The 21271-nt window shown below is 42.7% G+C and overlaps 1 long non-coding RNA gene across 3 annotated transcripts in view; it reads left to right on the top strand.

Annotated features, from left to right (window-relative positions):
- Positions 1-21271, top strand: part of LOC146782845 (uncharacterized) — a 414494-nt gene that overhangs the window by 263678 nt on the left and 129545 nt on the right. The window contains exon 3 of one of the 3 annotated variants that reach the window (XR_014971968.1): positions 17066-17161. The exons of the other annotated variants lie outside the window; for them this stretch is intronic. This is a non-coding gene — a long non-coding RNA (uncharacterized LOC146782845). The remainder of the gene's footprint in view (positions 1-17065; positions 17162-21271) is intronic. 3 annotated transcript variants of the gene reach the window in all.

Raw genomic sequence — 21271 nt, 5'->3', positions numbered from 1 at the left:
AATCCTACTTGAAGCTTAAAAAACAACTTACATAGAGGTCAAAATAAGCGACCAAGCCAGATCACAGAGCAAGACCAGTATGATGAAATACAGTAACCCGAAAGGTTGGGGCGGTGCCTCACCAAATACGAGCAGAGTGCACGGCCCAGTCCAGTCTCTACCAGTCGCGGACTGTCGCAGACTGTCCCGCCCTTGTCCCGGGCTTCTCCTGGGGCGCTCCCGCTCAGCGGTGAACGAGGTCACTTATGAAGGTGTGGAGGCGGTCAGGGGGCGTGGCAAGCAGGGAAAGCGTACAGGTGCAGATCGTTCACACAGGGACTCCTGGGAGATGGGAGTCCCTGTTCTGTTGCTCGCAGCCCTGCCGCACTTAACCCAGCCCACAGCGCGATAGCCTCACTCCAGGCACAGATGATGACACGGCGATGCGGTACCCGCGTAGTGTGTCCGGCGGGCTTCTGAGGAAGTCAGATAAATGCAGCAGGATGCAACAGGCAGGAACCAGGGCGAGGTAGCTTTCAGCAAGATCAGTGACCCAAATCTGACCAGCAAGCAACAGCCTTTAACTCGGCGGTCGAGGGGCCTGGCAATCAGGGAGAGCGTCCAGGTGCAGATCGTTCACACAGGGACTCCTGGGAGATGGAGTCCCTGTTCTGTTGCTCGCAGCCCTGCCGCACTTAACACAGCCCACAGCGCGATAGCCTCACTCCAGGCACAGATGATGACACGGCGATGCGGGACCCGCGTAGTGTGTCCGGCAGGCTTCTGAGGAAGTCAGATAAATGCAGCAGAATGCAACAGGCCGGAACCAGGGCGAGGTAGCTTTCAGCAAGATCAGTGACCCCATAATTTTCTTAATCAGCCTTAGTTTATGGTGGGCAGTGGCTGCTGTTTTGTTTGCGTGGGCCATAAAATTCAGGTTCTCGTCAAAAGTCACTCCCAGATTTCTGACAGTAGGGACCGGTTTAGGGTGGGTCCCATACGTGGGCGGCCACCAAGTAGACCAACTGGGTGAGAGATGTCCGAAAATGACCACCTCCGTTTTTTCGGAATTTAGTTTTAGGCAATTGGAGGCCATCCACTCTCCAATCGCCCGCATGCCCCCTTGAAAGTTTTCTGCTACCCTCTCTCCATCACCATTAATGGCCAACACAAGCTGCGTGTCATCTGCATAGGAGGTAAGGCTCATCCCATGGGCCTTGATGACAGATGCCAGGTCCGACACATAGATATTAAATAGTGTCGGACTTGGGGATGAGCCTTGGGGTACCCCACACGGCAGTGACAGCTTGTCTGATTGAAAATGCCCCAATGTGACCACCTGCGTTCTCCCAGCCAAAAAGGAGGAAAGCAAGTTCTTTGCCAGGTGGCGAATGCCCATCTTTCCGACACGGTCCACCAAGATCTTGTAGTCGACCGTGTCGAAGGCTGCGGATAAATCGAGTAATACCAGTACCGCTGTTCCTCCCTGGTCCCGGATCACTCTTATATCCTCAGTCGCTTTGATTAGGGCAGTCTCCGTACCATGGTACTTACGAAAGCCAAATTGGGTGTTGTCCAGTGATTGGTGCTTCTCTACAAACTCCGAAAGTTGTATATTCATAGCTTTGTCAACTACCTTGGCTAAGAAAGGTAGGCTAGCTATGGGGCGTTAGTTTTTTAATTGCTCCTTGTCCAGATTGGCTTTCTTCAGAAGAGGCTTAACCAGTGTGTTCTTCAGTGAATCCGGGTATATCCCAGTTCTGAACATTGCATTACAGACTGAGGTGATATCAGGAGCCAAACAATCCATCACCGGACGGATGACCTTGAGAGGACAGGGATCTAATGCAGATCCAGATTTAATGGTAGCAATAATGTCCTTAATTTGTGTCTCTGCGAGGTCTGTGAACTGGAGCAGTTCAGTATCCTGAGTCATGCTGTCAGACATGGGCGAGTGGATTACCGTTTTAACGGTAAATGCTTGATATGTCATTCACCTTGGTAAAAAAGAAATTGGCCAATGAATCGCAGAAAGATTGGGATGGTGGCGGAACTATGTCCAGTGTGTTTCCCGCTAAGATCTTGGTGATCTCATACAGTTTTTTTACTGGAGTTTTTGGCGTTATCGATCTGTTCTGTAAAGAACTTTTTCTTAGTTTCGACAATGAGGGATTTATACAGCCCTAGTGCTTCCTTGTAGCTAGCTTTGCTTTCTGAGCTGTAGGATCTGCGCCAATGCCTTTCCCTATTTCTGCAGAGTTGTTTCTGTTTGCGCAGTTCCTCTGTGAACCACGGGGCCGAGGGCGCTGTTCTATTTTTCGAAGGCTGTTTAGTCGGGGCTAAGGTGTCTGTGGCAGTGCCCAGCCACTCCTGAAATTGACATGTGGCAGTGCTGGGGTCAGTGGACAGACAAGGCCGGGTCCTATCCAGAAGAGCAGTTAACTCCGTCTGATCGATGTCTTTCCAGACCTTAAAAGGTTCTGGGCTCAATGCGGGGTCTCTTCTAGTCCTGTTCGCCTTGACTGAGATTCTCATTAAGATGGCATAGTGATCGGTCCAAGGCATGGGCAAGGTATCTATTATTTTTAGGCCTTCCATATTGGAAAAGATGCCATCCAGAGTATGGCCGGCCTTGTGAGTGGGGATAGTGACCAATTGCCGAAGACTCAAGGTATCCATATCTGATATCAAGGTACGGGTGTCGTTATCGGAAGACTTCTCAAGATGGAAATTCATATCACCCATAACTGTAAATGAGTCTTCCATCGCCAATGCTTCGAGTATCGAGCCTAGGTTGGCGAGGAAGCCAGTACGGGCGCCTGGGGGTCGATATAAGATCATACCTTTGAAGTGAAACGACGGAGTAAGCTTAAGATCAAATTGGAGGGCTTCACAAGAGGTGGAAGGGATATGTGACATTCTCAGACTTACGTGATCGTGGGCTACGATGGCTAGCCCCCCTCCACACTTCCCTACTCTATCTAGACGGTAGGCTTTATAGGCTAGGGGGGCCGCGACTGCCATGTCTGGATCGGACGCCTCATCCGTCCATGTCTCTGTTATAAAGAGACAGTCTAAGTTGTTATCCAAGATGAGGTCGGATACTTCCTGCCGGTGCTTTACCAAGGAACGTGCATTAATGAGTGCTGCAGAAAAGTCTATGGTGTTAACGGCTGTAGTGGTGTTCGTCTTAACCTTCTCATTAGCTATATGTAGCCTAATGTTACAATGAGGGCATATGAGTTCTGTGGTTTCCAGGACTCTATACAGGCTATGTTGGACACATTGGGTATTAGACATCGTGCGCAGTTCCAGCAAGGCAGATTTCGAGTAAGTTAATAATCCCTGTCGGGGACTCTGGCCAGGGGTTCTGGCCCTGGGCCCGGTCCCGGCGCGGACGGGCGCAGACGGGCTTGCCTTTGGCGCGCCTACGGCGCGCCACTGGCGCGCCCGCTGCGCCGTCGGGTTGCGTCTGTCATTGTCTTTTGTCAGTTGTCTGACCAAAGAGCACTATCTGACATACAATCAACACACACCACAACATACACATACAACAACATCACCAACCAACAAGCCAGGCTCCGTAACGTTACAGTTGAGACATCAAATGGGGATGACTCTGTTTCTCAGGATATATGCATCATGTGCTGAGCCAGGGAAACATGCGCAGTTGTGGGATATGGCTATGTCAGCCAAACATACTACCTGGACATTGATAGTGGTAATGTTTTCTGTTCCGATAGACTTGCTCATTTGCCTGTGGTGGGGATCAATGCAACATGGGGACCATCCGTAGAAGCAATGAATTGGGGTATCCTTCCCAAGGCATAGAATTCCCTTTGATGTCTGACAACTCTCCAGGTGTCAGGAACTTTATGTACTGGTCCAGGTAACTGAGCAATACCTCTGTCACGGACCCCGGAGTGGCTGTAGGCACAAGGCAAGGTTACGTCATGAATGAAGAGACGGCCCAGGAAGTTTAGTGTTAAGAAGGATTCTTTATTCCGGGAGCACAGCTGGTCATCGAGTACTACTGCCCATCCAGGATTTGCATGGGACTAGGAGGGGAAACGAAAGTGTCTACAATCCGTTAGAGGTCTTGGGGCAGGAAAACTTCTGTGGTACTCCGCGGTTTCTCAGCACAGCAGGCGACGTCCCAGACAGCAACCAAAAGAAGAAGAAAAAAAAAAAACCACACATCAGGGGAATACGCAAGGGAGTCTCTTTTGACCAGGGCAGGGGGGTGCGAGGGGATCACTGCGAGCTACCGTCACCTGTGTACAAACAATAGTGGAAGTCAGTGCCCACCCTCACAACTCTACCCTTTCCCTCCCTGTGAAAACTAAAGCCCCCGCAGACTACGTACCTGCTCCAGCCGCACTCCTCCTGGAGCGTGGCAGGGCGCTGCGTGGGATCGTGGGCCTCCTGGCATTGGGTCCTTTTCTGGTTTCTGGGCGACACGGGATCCCACAGCTGCCCTCCCGGTTCTTCTCTGCGCTTGTCTTTTCCAGTCCGTTTTCTGGTGTTCTCTATTCCTGGTTCTGGCTCCTCCCTTTTCATTCCGGTGGGACCTTCCGATAGGAGGAGAGGGTCTGACGTCATGTAGGACACGTCCTCCCCAAGGTCTGGAACAGTCTTAAAGGGGCCCGGCTATTCCTGTGCAGGGACGAGGTATAAAGAGTCCGTATCGGAGGAAGTTTGTGGGGCCCATTCCCTAGGGGATCCGTGACAGCCTCCAACACAACCCAAAGAACATGACTGGGACATTTCCACCCTATTTTGCCACTGTGTACTGGAATGAACCTGTGGCAAAGAAATGTAATACTGCCATCACTTTCACCTTGGTTGTCAGTACAGTTGGATACCTGAAACCAGGTTGCAAATGAGGTGACAAATGCTTAGACAGCTCTTCAATTATTTCCCTTGTGAAACAGTATTTCCGTATGCTATCCCATTCTTCCATGGTCTGTAGGTCTGGAAAGGGCCTGTACACTCGAGGTTGTCTGCAATACCTATGTGTAGAATGTAAACACAGTTGGTGTTAGTTCACAATGTACAAAGCAACATGCATTTAGACAAACCAAACATTAAATATGAAAACAACTGAAACTAGATAACAATGAAAATGCACATTTCAATGAATAAGGTTGACCTTGGATCCATCTCACAGCAGTATGACCCTTGCCAGATATGTTGCCAAGGTATGGTGATACAGCAATTAGAGTGCTGTAGTGTAAAATTCACTAGTGTCTGTCACGTTCATGTTAATCAAGTATCACACACTCCACAACTCCCCACCAAATAAGCCGAGATATAGGTTTGTGAGAACAATTACATGGTTCAAATGTACCCACAATAGGATCATGTAGTGCCAGATATGCAGGATACCAAATACACACGGCATCTCACAATTTAATATGCACACTACTGTCACAGGGTGGAAACGGTCATGTTTGCAATACACATACAATCATATACACAAACCATTAACTATGTAGGAGTTGCATATAAGCTCAGTCATCCACTTAAGTCTGGGACACAAAGATACACTAGTACATCACCTAACCAACACCAGCTGATATGGCTGCTTAATGTCAGTCTACTCATTCTATAGGAAATGCATTATCCATGACTTTTAAAATAAACATTTACAGTCACAAATCACACGGATTGTACGCTGGGTCGCACAGTCCCGAAAGCAGTGAGTATGTAAAGAATGCACTTGTACATCCCCAAAAACCCATTAGGACTGTGACCAAGCTTAAAACGCAAAATGGAGTAGTTTGGTTTCATGTTGGTATTAGCCTCACAATCCGTGTCATGTGCCCCTCAAGGTTCGGTCCTCATGGGAGTATGAGCTATTCACTTAGATGTCCATTTCATCGTGAAGAATCGGTCTCCAGATATGTAATGTACAAAAATAGATCAATTACAAAAGTTTCTGCCCTGCCGACCGATTATTCAAAGGACGCAGTAGGCGCATCCTAACTGATTTGCACAGAGCCATAGGCTGAAAGTTGTTATGGTGACAGATGCGGGTGTATAGTCCCAGGACGTGCTCGACGCAACATGACCGATTAGGAAACCGCCATTGGCTGTTGATTGTTATGGTGACAGATGCGGGTTTCGGATTGTGTGTGCATCGCTTGGAAACCGAATTGGTAACCTTCCATTGCCAATGTATCAAAGTCATTTGTGGTCATATCTATTCTGACCGCATGGATGGCATGTCATTTGCAAGCAATGTAATGCAATGGACCGATTTTGAAAATGCAACTGACGCAAACCTATCACTTTGGCGGCATGGGGAAAAAAAATACCGCCTCTGCGGTTCAGATAAGTATGTCTGTTCCCTAGAGACTTCACTTGCCTGCATCATTCCTGCACCTCTCCATCTCTGCTGCTGTGTCCACATCCTCTGGGAGCGGCTATGGCACATACAGATGGCTGGGCTCCAGCTTTATCCCAGGATGAGAACCAGGTCCTGCTGGACACCCTCCTCCCTCTGTACAGCAGGCTCTATTGCAAACCAAAGGAGCATGTGAGGGATGATTAAATTGCATTTCAATCAATCAATCGAAGACTTTATTTCGGTATTAATTCACACCATAAAAGTACACATATAAAACACATTAAATATAAACATTAATCATACTTAAAGCGTACATAGTACAAGCGGCAGATAAAACCGAATGAAATATAAAGTGCAAATGATGTCAGGTTTGATAGGTACTGAAGATCTTCTAGTGGATAAACTGATCATAATTTAAGCAATGCGACTTCACTGATCCAGACAATTTCTCATTTTGACAGTTAATTTTAAAAATTCTATTACATGTAAGACACTATCACTATACAGGAGCTGTAAAGACACAAGGGCTGGTCTAATTTGATTAAAATTGAGTTTTTTTAAAAGGGCAACAAGATAACGTCTACGCGGGTATTCATAAAATTTACATAAAAATATAAAATGCAGCATATCCTGTGGAGACATTCCGTCACAGCCACAGGAAGCAGTAGTCTTATTAAAAATATCTAGTTTTGGTCTAATTAAAAGGTGATGAAAGATATTGAGCCTAAACCTTGTCAGCAGAAATTTTCAGGCGAAGTTAAACTGCCCGTTAAGTACGGCTCCATTGTATCACAGGTTTTAAGGATCACGTATTTTCTGATACTAGGTTTCATGAGCTCCACCCCTTCTCTTTGGGCCACCCTATCCAAGAAAAAAGCTTGCATAATTGCTACCACGTCCCCCTTTACAATCCCGCCTGGATTTTCAAACCGATTCAGACGGCCAAGCCTGAGAAAGCAGGATTTCAAATATTTCAACCAGGGGACGCACATTGAGTTATCCTGGGATACAAGGTATTTCACAATCAGATGGGTAAGCGGTATATCTTTATTTAACCACAGATTTACCCAACAGATCAGTGGTCTTAGGGCAAATATATCACATAAATACTTTGTCCCCAATTCTTCATGAACTGCCATATTTGATGTACTACCGGGAACACAAAAGACGTTTCAGAAAATTGTTTTTTGCAACCTGTAACTGTTCTCCAGTTACATAGCCCCATAATTCGCTACCATATACAGCGGTAGCTACTGATTTAGCATTATAAAGTTTAATCATTGCATTAGTTGGCTTCTTCCCCAGTTTTGTTGCAAAGTTAAAAATAGAGGCATTTACCCTTAACATTTCCCCCTTTTTTTTTAGCCAAGTGAGGGCCCCAACTAAGCTTGGAGTCGAATAAGACACCGAGATATGAAAATGATTGTGTAGTGGGGATTAAGGCATCATCTAGTTTGAAAACAAAATTCTTTTTTGGTTGACGGCCCACATGCATAATGTATGATTTGGCATTATTGACCATTAAGTCTGTCAGTCATAAAAATATTAAAAGCGTTTAGGAAAGCCTGGAGCCCCTTCTCCGTTCTAGAAATTAAAACCGCATCATCAGCGTATAAGAGAACTGGAATACTCCGCCTGCCAACTCCAGGGCAGTCTGCCTGTACCTCCTGTAGAACAACATCTAGATCATTAATATAAAAATTAAAAAGAAATGGGGCGAGAATACAGCCCTGGCGTACTCCCTTCTTAATGTCAAAATTACCGGTAGTATCCCCATTAGCAGCGTACCTAACATTTGCACTGGTATTACTATGCAAGTCCATCAGAAAATCAACAATCCCCCTGTCCACACCCTTCTCCCTCATGGTCTGCCACAGCCTTCCCCTGTTAACAGTCGAAGGCTGATGACAGATCCATGAAGGCAAGGTGGATAGTCCCCTTCTGAATAACCGTATATTTACTCAAAACCAGAAAAAGATTGAGGCACTGAGTTATGGTAGAACGGCCACTGCAGAAACCGTACTGGGAGATTGACATAATATCATTGTCAGCCGCCCAACATGACAATCTCTGCAGCAAGATTCTCCCCATGATCTTGACCATAGAATCGATCAAGGAAATTGGTCGGTAGCAAAGAGGGCTGCCCTTGTCTCCTTTCTTAAACACAGGGACAATCGTTGATGACCCCCATGCCAAAGGACAACCCACTTTAGCAGCTGCATTAAAAACTACAACCAAGATGGGGCCCCAGAAACTCTGGTCAGACTTATACAGGTCTGGAGGAATCCCGTCAGGTCCTGGAGCTTTCCTGGCTGTCAATCCCTCTATGGCCTCCATAACCCCACTTCTATTGAACTTGATAGTATCTCCCCTAACACATGGTGTTAAATTAGTTTTTACAGGGAGTACTGAGTGATAGTTGTTTGGTTATGCAACAAGCTAAACCATCACCCGGATCTTCTACCAGAAATGGTTTTTTAACTAGCGCCCAGAATCTGGAACTACTTTTTAGGACGGCGGGGTCAAGTATCTCGCTCCAAGCCTCCTCTCTTAAAGTCTCCTTATGAGATGCAATAACAGATTTATATTCTTTCCGGCATAGTTTTACATCCTCCTGAATTCTCGGTTTAACTGCCAGGGCTCTCCTAAGATTGCAAGCGGCTTTGGAGCAGTCATGATTAAACCACCTTGGGCCACCTTTCTCCATATTATTTGCAGGGACCAACATCAGCTTAGACACCTTCTCCGCCAAGTTTTGATATGCAGTGAGAACCAGCCTTGGATCTCCCCCCTCATATGTACAGGTCTTTATGTCCTCAGTGTATTTATCTATAATATTTTTATATAGTCGATCTTGCGTGACCATTGACCATTTAAGTCTCCTCCTCCCATCAGTTGTACCCAGCCTGCCTGAACTGTAGATATTTTTTCCATGTTAATCCAGGGTCCCTTTAGGCGGATTGTCAGTGGGTTATGATCACTAAATTCACTATGAACTATTTTGAACGAATCCAAGAAGGTCTGCTGTGGCACTGAAAAAAGCATATGGTCAAAAGTGCCCCTGCCATGCCCTTTGAAAGTAGGAATATCAAAACATTTTGAAGGATCCCTAAGTGTCATGGCCAAAACAAGATCTAGGTTGTTCAATAAATCATTACAAAGTCCCCCATCTACCGTATGTTCCAGATGTAAGCCACCCAGGCGCTCACGCTGCAGATCTGTTAGACATTTCCTCAGAGGGTCACCACACGGGTGCACATTAAAATCACCCATGATCATAAGATTGAGTGAAATCCTTCATAGAAGTAGTAATAAAAACATGCAACGCAGGTATCGGACTAGACGTTGTGCCAACATTAGGGGCATTATAAAAATTCACCAAACCAGCCGAACAGTTTTCACCAGTTAAAACTAACCCCATCATTCCAGAATGATGTGATGCGATTCTACGAATTTTGCAGGGGAGTGTAATAGAGACAAAGGTCACCAGTCCCCCCTTTGGTCTACCTCTGAATGATGGTGTAGCTGGCATATAAAAGGCCTTATACCCTTCTATGAAAAGGTCGCACTCTACCGACCAGGTCTCTTGTAGACAGATTACCTTGAATTGTTTAATATAATTAACCCAATTAGCATCCGCCATCTTAGCAGCCAGTCCCGCGATATTCCACGAGACAACATTACTGGCCATTGCTTTTCCCTGTAAGTTTTCTGCAGGTGCTAAGTCATCTATTACTTCAGTACCCTTGTCCGTAGGTGCCTTATGTCAGTCGCACATCTCTAGACCGGATAGCACTTCATACCTATTCTGTGTATTAACATTAGACCCATGATGGTAGTGGCCAACAGAATTAATCCCGTTCTGAGTCTCGCCAACATTACCAAACCCACATGATTTTACAATGTTATATACAAGTTGGGTGTTCGTCATCGGGGTCTGAAATTCAACTGCAGGGCTGATTGACTTTTGTTGTGGTGGATTTTTGCACAGATGCGTATAAAAATACCCCAGTGGACGTACACCTATACTATTCTCGTTATATACAAGTGCAGATGCTCTTAAAAGTACAGTTGCCACATGTTGGGGATGTTTAAAATTCACAATGAGACAGTCCCCATTTCCTAACTTTTTAGACGGGCCTACCCAGTCCACCCTCCTCACTGCCATTATCTGATCAAGGTATGGAATTGGGAAGCCACAGTTTTTATTAAGCCATGCGACTGTCTTATTTTTAAGTGAGTCATGCGATTCACCATACGGTGAGGCAGGATGGGAGCCACAAGGTGGAACATTAGTTAGGACTACCACGTACGGTGCACAGTCAGGTGGCAAGTTAAGATAACAATTGGTCCTAGAAGGTCTATGATCTAATCTACTCCTCGGGGCTGTACTAGGGGCTATATTATGTTGCGCCAGCGGGGCAGGTATTACTAAAGTATCTGAGGTAATTAGTGCCTTATTCGCAGTGGTGGCTCCTTCAACAGTATTGCCAGTGTTACAGATGTTCTGATAAACTTTACCACTCGTCACGTCTCTCAGCCGTTCTACCGTAGCCTTATCCTTAGCCCTTTCACTTGTGACTGCTGCCAAGTGTGTAGATACAAGTCCACCAAGCCTAGCCACCTCCATCGTCAGGGTGTCTATCTTGGTAGTCAGAGGTCTAATCATCTCCTCTAGCCTCTCCTCTAACTTTGCCTCTAGGTTTTTAATAAGAATGGCAAACTGGTCAATATTCATATTAGAACCGCTTTCAATACTTCCAGTAAAGACGAAGGGGTTTATGGTTGGACCAGTACAAATTGACTGATCAGGCTCACATCTTTTTTGTTATGTTTTGCCCCCCGTTTAGGCAGCGCTTTCCTGCATTTTCGCACTGGCCTTGAGACTAATGGCGCTTTATCTATTACCTCACTTAACATATTATGTTGGTCTGAGTGAACCTCAACACTCACCACTGTTGGCACCATTAAATTTTCTGTGGCTGTGTTATTCGTTAGGGTCTCACACTCAGTGTCCACCACTGGTAAGGGCAACTCCACCAAAACCGGTGCTGGGCTCTCCCTCCCTAGTGAAGCACGCTGGTCGCTGTTAATCTGGCTTACTCTCTTCATCAGATAATTGTCAATAGTGCCCTGGCCGGTAGCATATATTTCATTTTTGGATCTCGACATGCTGGACAAATAAAAATAACAGTAAATTAAGAAGTAAAACTAACTATTTCAGTCTCACACAGTATATAAACCACAACAATCTGATAGAAGCGTACTAAAGTAAATGATCCAATCTCGCTTGAATTGAGCCCACAATAAGTCACACAACGTCACAAAGACATTACTTGCCGCATAAAATGTCTCCTCAAGGCTTAGGGGGGTGGCCGACCCCCGGCCCCCTAACGGCCACACAATGGCCCGCCCTTTGCCCGGGCTTAGCCCGGCGCGGCCCGTGCGCTGTCCCGCGACGCAGGAGGAAGGCAGTTTTTCATAGCGCCTCCAGGCGCGTAGGCGTCGTTTCCAGGTGCAGCCCCCAGAGCGCTGGGCAGTCTGGGTAATGGAGTCCCTCCGCACTGCGGCCGCGATGGATTGGCGATGCGGCGGCGGGAGGGACACCCAAGGAGGTCTGGTGCACCCGGCTCAGCAGCCAAAAGGAAAGCGGGTAAACTCTGTGCCTACGATATCCTCAGTATGATGTGCGATTTGTTTGCATTTCATTTTCATTGAACATGTGCAATTACCATGCAGTACTAGCATTATGAATCTCACAGGCAAGCATGTAAACTATTTTTTTGTAAGTTTACAAGTGTGTAGATAACTCTTCTGGGCAGGTACACTTCTTCAGCAGTGTACCTGCCCAGAAGAGTTATGTCCTGGGGCAATCATCTTATCACTGATCTCAAGCGATTGAGTCCTCCTTGAACACCGGACAACTGCACATAATGCCTCTTGCCTACCCCTTAGATATTGTTGCCAATCTGACCATGACCTATGTGTACAAGTGTTTGACTCAGAAACATGCATGTGATCTAAGGGTCAGTTGCCATGTCATCCTTGCAGGTCAACTCCATTCAGAAGGGCAAGCTGTGGACGACCATTGCCGGGAAAGTGTGCTCCGTAGGGGTAGCAAATCAGCACGTCCGTCATTGCCGCAAAAGGTGGCGGGACCTTCGTAGCTGGAGCAATTAGATTGCTGAAGTCCAGCTGAGCCTGTCTGGTCCAGGCAAGAGGGGCAGGCATTGAACACTGCCCCCCCCACATGCTCTAGATACGAGCAGTGGTTTTCCATGACCTGGATGGGAAGTTGAAAGACAGGCACAGCAGCAAGGAGGGGGTATGTCCCTTGTTGCACACTTTTTTTAAACATGCATGTTGGAGTATCGTACTTAAATGATGAGTCCAGCTGGGTCAAATTCTGCGCAAAACAAGTCAAACTTCCTGAATTCCTCTGAATGCTCCTAAGGATAAAGGAGAAACGGCCACCCTACGTTTCAAAGAATTTTGTAGACTAACAAGCCCCTAAAGTATATGTATCAATAAGTGTTTATCCTGAGCAAAAACAATGTTCAAGAGTTTGTAAATGTATAGTTGTTGAAAACGTTTTCTTTAGTTCCAGGTATTCACTTCGTATTTCAGAAGAATCCCATCCAGCCGTAAATCGTTAGTTTAGTTGGTACAATGGTTGATACATTCACAGCCATATGATAAATGTAGCCAACACATGTTTCGTCATTGGCTCATCACCCACCGACTTCCTCAGGGCTACAAGAACAAAATGCAACCTGTGACTATCCATGATATCATGGTTTCCAATGGTTAGTCTGGATAGTGTCAAGAAAACCCATGAGGAATGAGTACCGTTATAACCCACGAGAAATGAGTAACGTGATCTTCGTTATTCTTAAAAACGGAAGTAGGAAACAAGAAGGGGGAAGGGCAGAGTAAGGAAAAACTCAGATTTGTACTGAGCCACAAGAGAAATAAATGGGTTTTAGCCCAAAAGAGTAATCCCTAACATTGTGAAAATAAATTACATTTGTGGTGTGTCGTTAGCACTTTGAGAACAAGATCCACCACCATAGTGGTACCAATTATATTTAAAAACTCACCAAAGCGAAGTAGAAAAATTGCCTGAAATTCCATATGCAATACGTTCTGTATTTTATTCCTCCAGAACCTAATCATGGAGACACACAGTAATCAATAGTCTAAACGGTCATACAAAACTGATTCCACTAAATCGTACCCATGTCTCCAAACCAATCCTCAGCAAGAAATAGTATATTTAAGGAGTCTGAAAATGAAACAGAAGCACAACATCAGTATACGGCCTAAAAGTAATAAGTGCAACAAACTGACATAGGGCTATTAAGGTGCTCAGTATGTACAACTGAATAAAAAGACAAAATTCAGCATACATTTAAATCCACGTTAAACAACGTAATTTATTACTCAGATGATTTATCATTAAAATCTGCCCGTATTCAATGGGGCCTCAACATTTGTAATTGACAAGCTGCCAGAGGCAGCACCCGAGATACTTACAAAATAATAAAGCCACAAGTCAACGTACATGTAATTCTATGTTAAACAACCTAAAAATTCATCATTCAGAATAATTTTCAATTAAACCTGTCGTATTCAAAGGGGGCCTCTGCGTTTGTAATTGGCAAGCTACAAGAGGCAGCACCCGGGATAGAAAATATCTAAGTATTGTCATATCTTGAGCTAAATGTTATACAGTTCTATGCGTCCATGGCATACTCACCAAGAAGTCCGAGGGCCATCCAATTACAGTGTTAGCCACCTTTGCACAAATACGAGTCAGGGAGACCAAACCTAGCAGTATGTTTCATCCGCTAGAAAGTGCCTCACCTTACAAGCGATGGAGAGTACTCCCATGAAAATATCTGTGTCTTGCTAACGCCTGAGAAAGTGTTCATCCCAAATACAGGAAGAAGGTCAGTCCGTGTCTGCCCCTTCTAGCGGGTGGTCAGAACAATTGAGGTTGCCATCTAGTAATGTGGACCCCTGTGTGCTAATGGTCATTGTTAAAAATCTAGTCTAGAATCTATGGGGTGAACTGCATAAAACATTCTGTTTTGTTTAAACGCTATCACGCTCCGTCAATGACGGAGTGCCATTTCTTTATAGTAAAGAGGATTAACCCTTTATCTGTAAAAATGGTCGCCATCTTGTAATGGGGACCTGCGTTTCGAGTGTTCAGTCCAACCAGATCTTCAGAAGAGAAACCTAATCGGTGACCTCAATACGGCCGCCATCCTTTAATATCTAACCGAAAGGCCACATGTTTTGGGTGTGATAAATCGTGGGATGCAATTGAACAGCCTATGTTCTATATCTCATAATAAGGTCCATTCTTAAATGAACCAGCATGAAAAAGCATAGAATATTACACAAATTCATCCTATAAGAGTCAAATGCACCAAAGTATCATCCAATGAATCACATTCCATACGTAAAAGTTCTATTTTAAGTCTATACATTTCTGCAATTAAATCAACTCCAAATTAATAGTGAAGTAACGGGATATTAAAAAATAGAAAGCCTTCGTTTTATCACCTAAGTAGAGTTTGTTAGTAATCCATGTGAGCAGTATACTTTAAGTGTACCATATAGCAGAGACAGAGAAATATAGAGGGGGAAGAGAAAACAGGGGGGCACGGGTGAAGGATTACATAATTCCACATCTTTATCTGCTCAAAGTATTGGAGTTCACCATCCATGTTGACGCCCTTAACAGCCCGTTATTTCATAATCCAACGGGCCTCACATTTTCTGAGCTTAAGTTACAGATTATCTCCCTTTATATCAGATATTAGAGTCTATGTCATGGAACTTGAAACCAAGTTATTTCTTTTGTGCAATGCATTCATATACATGACTTCCAAATGGGTACCTTACATCAAAGTTTTTAAGTAAAATCTTCTCCATGACGGTCCACCTCAGTTCTTTCCCAGAGTGCCCTTGCTCAAGCCAGTGCTGAAACAGAGGGGCACCCTCTCTTTGATTACGGATATTCAATTTATGTTCTCCAATTCTAATTCTTATTACCCTGCCCGTCTAACATTGCCCAGGCCACAGGGACATAGAACTAGATATATAACATTCGAGGTCCTGTAATTTGTCATGCCTCGTAGTTGGATAATCTTATTGCCCACCTTTGATTGTTCTGAGCTTGACATGAGCCACATCTGTGGTTACCCTGTACAGGGTTTGTCCCCGTGATGGATTTCTGGACAAAATGTTCTTGTTGAAAGGGTCTCGCTCTCACTAGAAGACTCCTGAAATTCCAGTTCTCCCTGAAGGCAAACCATGGTTTGGGCACTTAAGTTTCTTCCTCGTTTAAGTTCAATAGATGCCATTGTGAATTGACTATCCGTCGTATTTTTTGATTCAATGAAGAGTGGCGCGCAACGCAGGCTATCTTGTTCTCTGTCTAGTTCTTGCTTCAAACATAGTCTCTCTAATATAGTACTTAGCCCCTTTAAAAGACTCACAGATTAACCTTTTAGGATAGCCTCTCAGATGTTTTGCTTAAGAGTTTCAGCATGTATTGCGAAATCATCAATTTTGTACAGTTTCTACGAAGCAGTAGAAATTGGCTAAAAGGTATACCTTGCTTCTGACACCGTGGGTGGAAACTGCTATAATGAAGCAATGTGTTTTTAGCAGTCTGTTTAGTATAAAGGGATACTTTAATTTGTTGGTCTCCATGCTCAATCCACACATCTAAACTTTTTCTCTACTCCATTTAGCAGTAAATTTGAGGTTACTGTCAGAGATTGATCCATTGGATGAACTGATTGTCTTCCTCATCCCCTTGCTAAATAAAGAAAATATAGTCAATAAAACAATGCCATGTGCGCATGTTCTCAACATGGTGCAATCTCGTTGTAAATGTACTTTGCTTCAAAATCACCCATGTAGAGGCTAGCTATACTAGGGGCACAGGTCGCCCCAATGCTCACCCTTTTGGTCTGTTGACAAAAGTTCCTGTCTAATTGAAGTTCTTATTTGGGAACTGTCTAAACATTCAAATAGGAATCCATCATGTTGTCTACCTCCTTCTCACAATAAATAATCATTGACATCTAGCGCCTTAGCTTGAGGCACATTTGTATATAAAGCCTTTATATCCATTGTCACCAGAATTTCTCTATTCTCATTGAATCTAATAACCTCAATGGAAGAGATAAAGTGTCCTGTGTCTTTTGTATATGCTGGTAATTGGCATACAAGAAGTTTGAAAAAGACTTCCATGTATTTGGCCATGGGTTCCATTGCTGCGCCTATAGTAGATACAATAGGTCACAATGGCAGATCGTGAATGTTTTTAGGAGTGTTTGGTAGTCCATATATAACTGGAATACATGTATGTCAGTGTAAGGAATTCTAATTCCTTCTTGCAGATAATCCCTTCCGCGTCCGCTCAGATGCTTAGTATTCTTTGCTTGGCTCTTTTTTCCATATCTTTTTTCCATATCACCTCTGATATTATAATGTTCTGGTACCCTTAACATTTATTTCATTCTTTTTTTGTCTGTTGTATCACAGTACTATTTCTCCCCCTTTATCACAGGGCTTAACAGTCACATTGTTTTTTTAACTCGTTAAGAGCCATGTTTTCCTGTATCGATGGATTATAAACAGATCTAGGGTTATGTGCGGTAAATAGCTTGATTTTATTCAGGACAGCTTTCTTAAACTTTTCCATTTCAGGTCCCAACTGGTCAAGACTTGGGATAAGGCCAGATGGAAGATTGACGCTAGAAAGATTTTCCTTGCACCTTATTTCTTGATTCAGAAAAAAATGTCGTAAGTCTAATGCATCTAAAGAATTTGAGCATATCGCGCATTAGTTCAAACTTGTCTATATTTGTAGTATGTACAATCCAAAGAACTTTAGTGAGTAGTGTTCCACTGGTCTATCAATGATCTCTGTAGATAGATTAAAAATAGGAATTATCTCACTCCTCCAGTATTGTTGCCTTTTTGTTTGACGGTATTGCTGACATTGGTCTGGTTCTAGAAACCGCCCACTAGGTTGATTCGGGAATCGTGTCCCATAATCCCCCCTGCGGTTTCCTAAAAAAGTTATAACCTGCCTCTCCTACTGTTTTCTTCTGTTAGTATGAGTCAACTTGATTTGATGAACCTTCACCATCCGAATCTGTAGTGTCAGTAAATGTAAGGACTCTTGTTTGTCCACGCTTGGTGATCCTGTATATGTGCCCCCTCTTTCTGTAGAGTAATAATTATCCACAAGTAATGGCCAAACGCGTTCCTGTGTGAAAAATCGAATATCTTTCTTCAAATAGTGATATTTGGATGAGCATATTTTGACTGTTGGGAGGGTTTGAGATTTAGATTTGTTTTTTCTTTTCTTTGATAATTTCATGTTGCATTGAAATAGAGTAAACTATATGTAATTTATGTAATTTGTGATTAATACTACATATATAAGCAAGTCGAATTTATATTCTCTGATTAAATAAATGTATACCTAGTTTGATGCATGGTGCTTACATTATTAGCTGGGTCAAATATGGGGAAACACTATCCCAGATAAAGGTGAGATATTCCACCTTATGTATGAGTTTGGGCAGGGTAGTGTTTGTATTTCATTTGTCGTAATATTGACGTGACATGAAATCTTAATCCTGAAGTTGTGTAAGGATTCTATTGTTTTCTTTTCACTATTTTGCTATATTTCCATGACCTAAATTATCAAAGCTCAGTTTTCAAATGGAAAGAAAAACTTAGAACTCCACTAGAAAGTTAGATCCAGTTATATTGCTAGAATGAGGATATTTTTTTCCAAAGAACTTTGGTTGGAAATGTTGAAAAGCGACTGGGTGAGAAAAGGAAAGTGGGTACTTCAAAGTGATGGAAGGGATTATGAAGGAATAGAGGAAAGGAACAAGGATTCTCAAAACCAGTCCTTAGTTTGCAACGTCTAGCCTTGAACTCATGACCAGATAGCAAAATCTAATTTCTTAAGAATGGGCAACTGCGAGAGGCTTTATTACAAGTCATTCTATTAGCTGCTAATTTCTTTTTGTTGCTTTAAAGCCTAATTGTCCAGAGTTACGGACTTCGATACAGGGGTGGGGAGTCTTTGCATTGGCTTTAATTAGTCTGATTCTGGGCAAATCCTCATTGGTAAAAAGAAAATTACACTACATAATCCCACATTCCAGTCCTGACACTGTAACTGCTTTGTAGCCTATATAATCCTGTCAAACTGTCACCTTGCATTTTTTATACAAAAGTCATCTGAAGCCAGCAAGCAGGTTTATAAATTCTGTAGCTTACAAGTAAAAATTGAAGTACTTGACCTCAGACTCACCACTTTTCAAATCTACCAGCTGCCAATTCGGTAGTGTAGTAGATGCACTATTTACCCAATGAGGTAGCACTTGCTAATAAAGTACTCCATTTGGGTAAAGGTGTTGCACAAAACAGTGACCTCTTTTCAGATAAAGTGCAGGGGCAGATTCATTTTGGCATGGTGCTCATTTCACTCAAATTAAACCTGAGTAGATTATAGTTGGGAATTAAAATGAAAATAAAAACATTTAATTCACTGGAAAAATAGCCAAAGGTTACAGAGACATTAGAGTTAGATTTTTTTTAAATTCTAGTTCCTAACAAATTCAGGGATGGAATAGATAGGCTCACACTTCACTCGTATAAAACCACAGAAATTCAGCAGCTAGCTCAGCTAACTAGAACGTATGCCCCCGCAATGCACTGCTTATGACCTCACATATTGCATCACTCACAAGCTGGTCAGTGACATCACTCATGACCTCTTCATTGACATCACTCATGACGTACTCCACAGAACCACGCACACACCCACTGACCCCTCTAAAAATCTCATACAACCACTCCCACATGACCACTGATATACACATGACTGACATACATTCATTGACCCATATAAACACTCAGAAACATACTCACTGATCCATAGAGCCACTTGCCCATCAACTCACCCATATAGCCACTCATGCATCTACTCACTGGTCAATAAAGCTGCTCACATATCCAGACATACAGCCACTCACATACACCTACTCCCACACCTACAGTCACTAACACAACCACTCACCCAAATAGTTACCCACTCGCCCACCCTTTCAACTTACCCATATGTATACCAACACGTGTACTCACTAACATATACAGTCCAAGACCAGCATATATTCTTCCATACAACCTCCCAGCCACTCACATACCTACCCACTCATCCACACAGCTGTTCAAACACAATTCATGCACCTATACAGCCACTCATCTGCCCCCTCACTCCCCCTACACTTATGCACCTGCTCAGTCACCATTACAGCCACTGACACACCTACTCCCTCACCCATACAAAAACTCTCAAACCCCCTAATGCATACAGTCTCTCACATACCCAATCATTCATGTATACAGTCTCTTGCATACCCACTCACTCTACTATATACTACTTTAACACCCACCCATTCAGGTACTCCCACAGCCGCTTAATGTAGTATATGTTTAATACTCTGTAATATTTATATAACACAATCCCTGGGTGATGTAATCAATGATGTTGTTTGGAATGTCATCAGTGATGTCGCTGACCATGAATGATGTAATATGTGAGGTTAGTGCATTGCAGGGGCATAAGTTATAGTTGGCTCAGCTAATAAGAACTACTGAATTTCTCTGGTTTTGTATGAGTGAAATGCTAGCCTAACTCTAACGTCCTTGTAACCTTTATTATGGTCAGTGAATTTCTACGTTTTTTAAATTCTATTTCATAGCTATGTCCCTGTAACCTTTGGTTTTTTGTAAAAAAAAAAAAACCTGTGTATACATGTGTGTATGTTTATATATGTATATATATTTCTCAAAAAAGATGCTCCTTCCGGCACCATCAGACCCGAGAGGTGATGCGTATCCCGGCAGAGCAAGCCCGTAAAGAAGTCTCAAACCTGCTCACAAGAATGCTTCCAAAAAACGCACTCAGGACATTGAAAAGCTTGATAGCAATAAAGTTTTATTTAATCTTTCCCATAATTATGCGCTTCGGCTGCAATGCAGCCTTGATCACAAGAGCATATTCCTCCAACAGAGTGCTTTAAATAAACTGTGCACTAGACATCAACAGCAGACTTGTGTATTGACAAGTCTTGTAAAATAATACAAAACTGTAAGTAGACATAATATCGAGTTTGATATATCGCTATGCATTAATATCAAGTTTAAAATATCGAAAGTAGTAAATATCGATGTAAAAAATATCGATTAAGAGTGTTGTATAAAAATCGTGTGAAATGTAGATTGTAAAAATATCGTTATGTCAAAATATTATTTTACAATTTTTCTTGTTATGTTAATAGTATAATAGTTCATTTTATAGAATTTTTAAATTTTAATACAATTTAGGAACGAGATGTGTTTATAGGGAATAAGGCTGGGGAGTGTTACATTTTTTTTTTTTAAATATTAAATTTAAAAAACTGTTTATAGGGGATAAGGGGGGGGAGTGTTTTAAAATGTAAAGAATTTAAACAAAAAATGAAATTTATTAAAATTAAATTTGTTATTTAGGAGTGATGTGTTTATAAAGTTGTGGAATTTTGTAAATTAAAATTTATAAAAATATAAACAATTTACTTGATAAGATTTTAATGTTGTGTTAGTGGATGAATTTGAATAATTAAAAAAAATCAAACAATGTTTTTCAATTAATATATGCGAAATTGCTTATTTAACTGATTTTGACATTTTTAAATTATTAAAAATGTAATAATTATGATATATTAAAAATATTTTGTATGTTTTATAACTTTTTCTATGGGAAAAATATATATACATTCTTTTTGAATTATAACTTTTACTTTTTCTGTATTTATGAATGATTTTTACAATTGATTCTGAATA

This window comes from Triturus cristatus, chromosome 12 (assembly GCF_964204655.1).
Source record: "Triturus cristatus chromosome 12, aTriCri1.1, whole genome shotgun sequence".
Taxonomy (NCBI): Eukaryota; Metazoa; Chordata; class Amphibia; order Caudata; family Salamandridae; genus Triturus; species Triturus cristatus.
The sequence above is the reverse complement of the archived record's forward strand: the minus strand, read 5'-3'. Positions and strand labels throughout refer to the sequence as shown.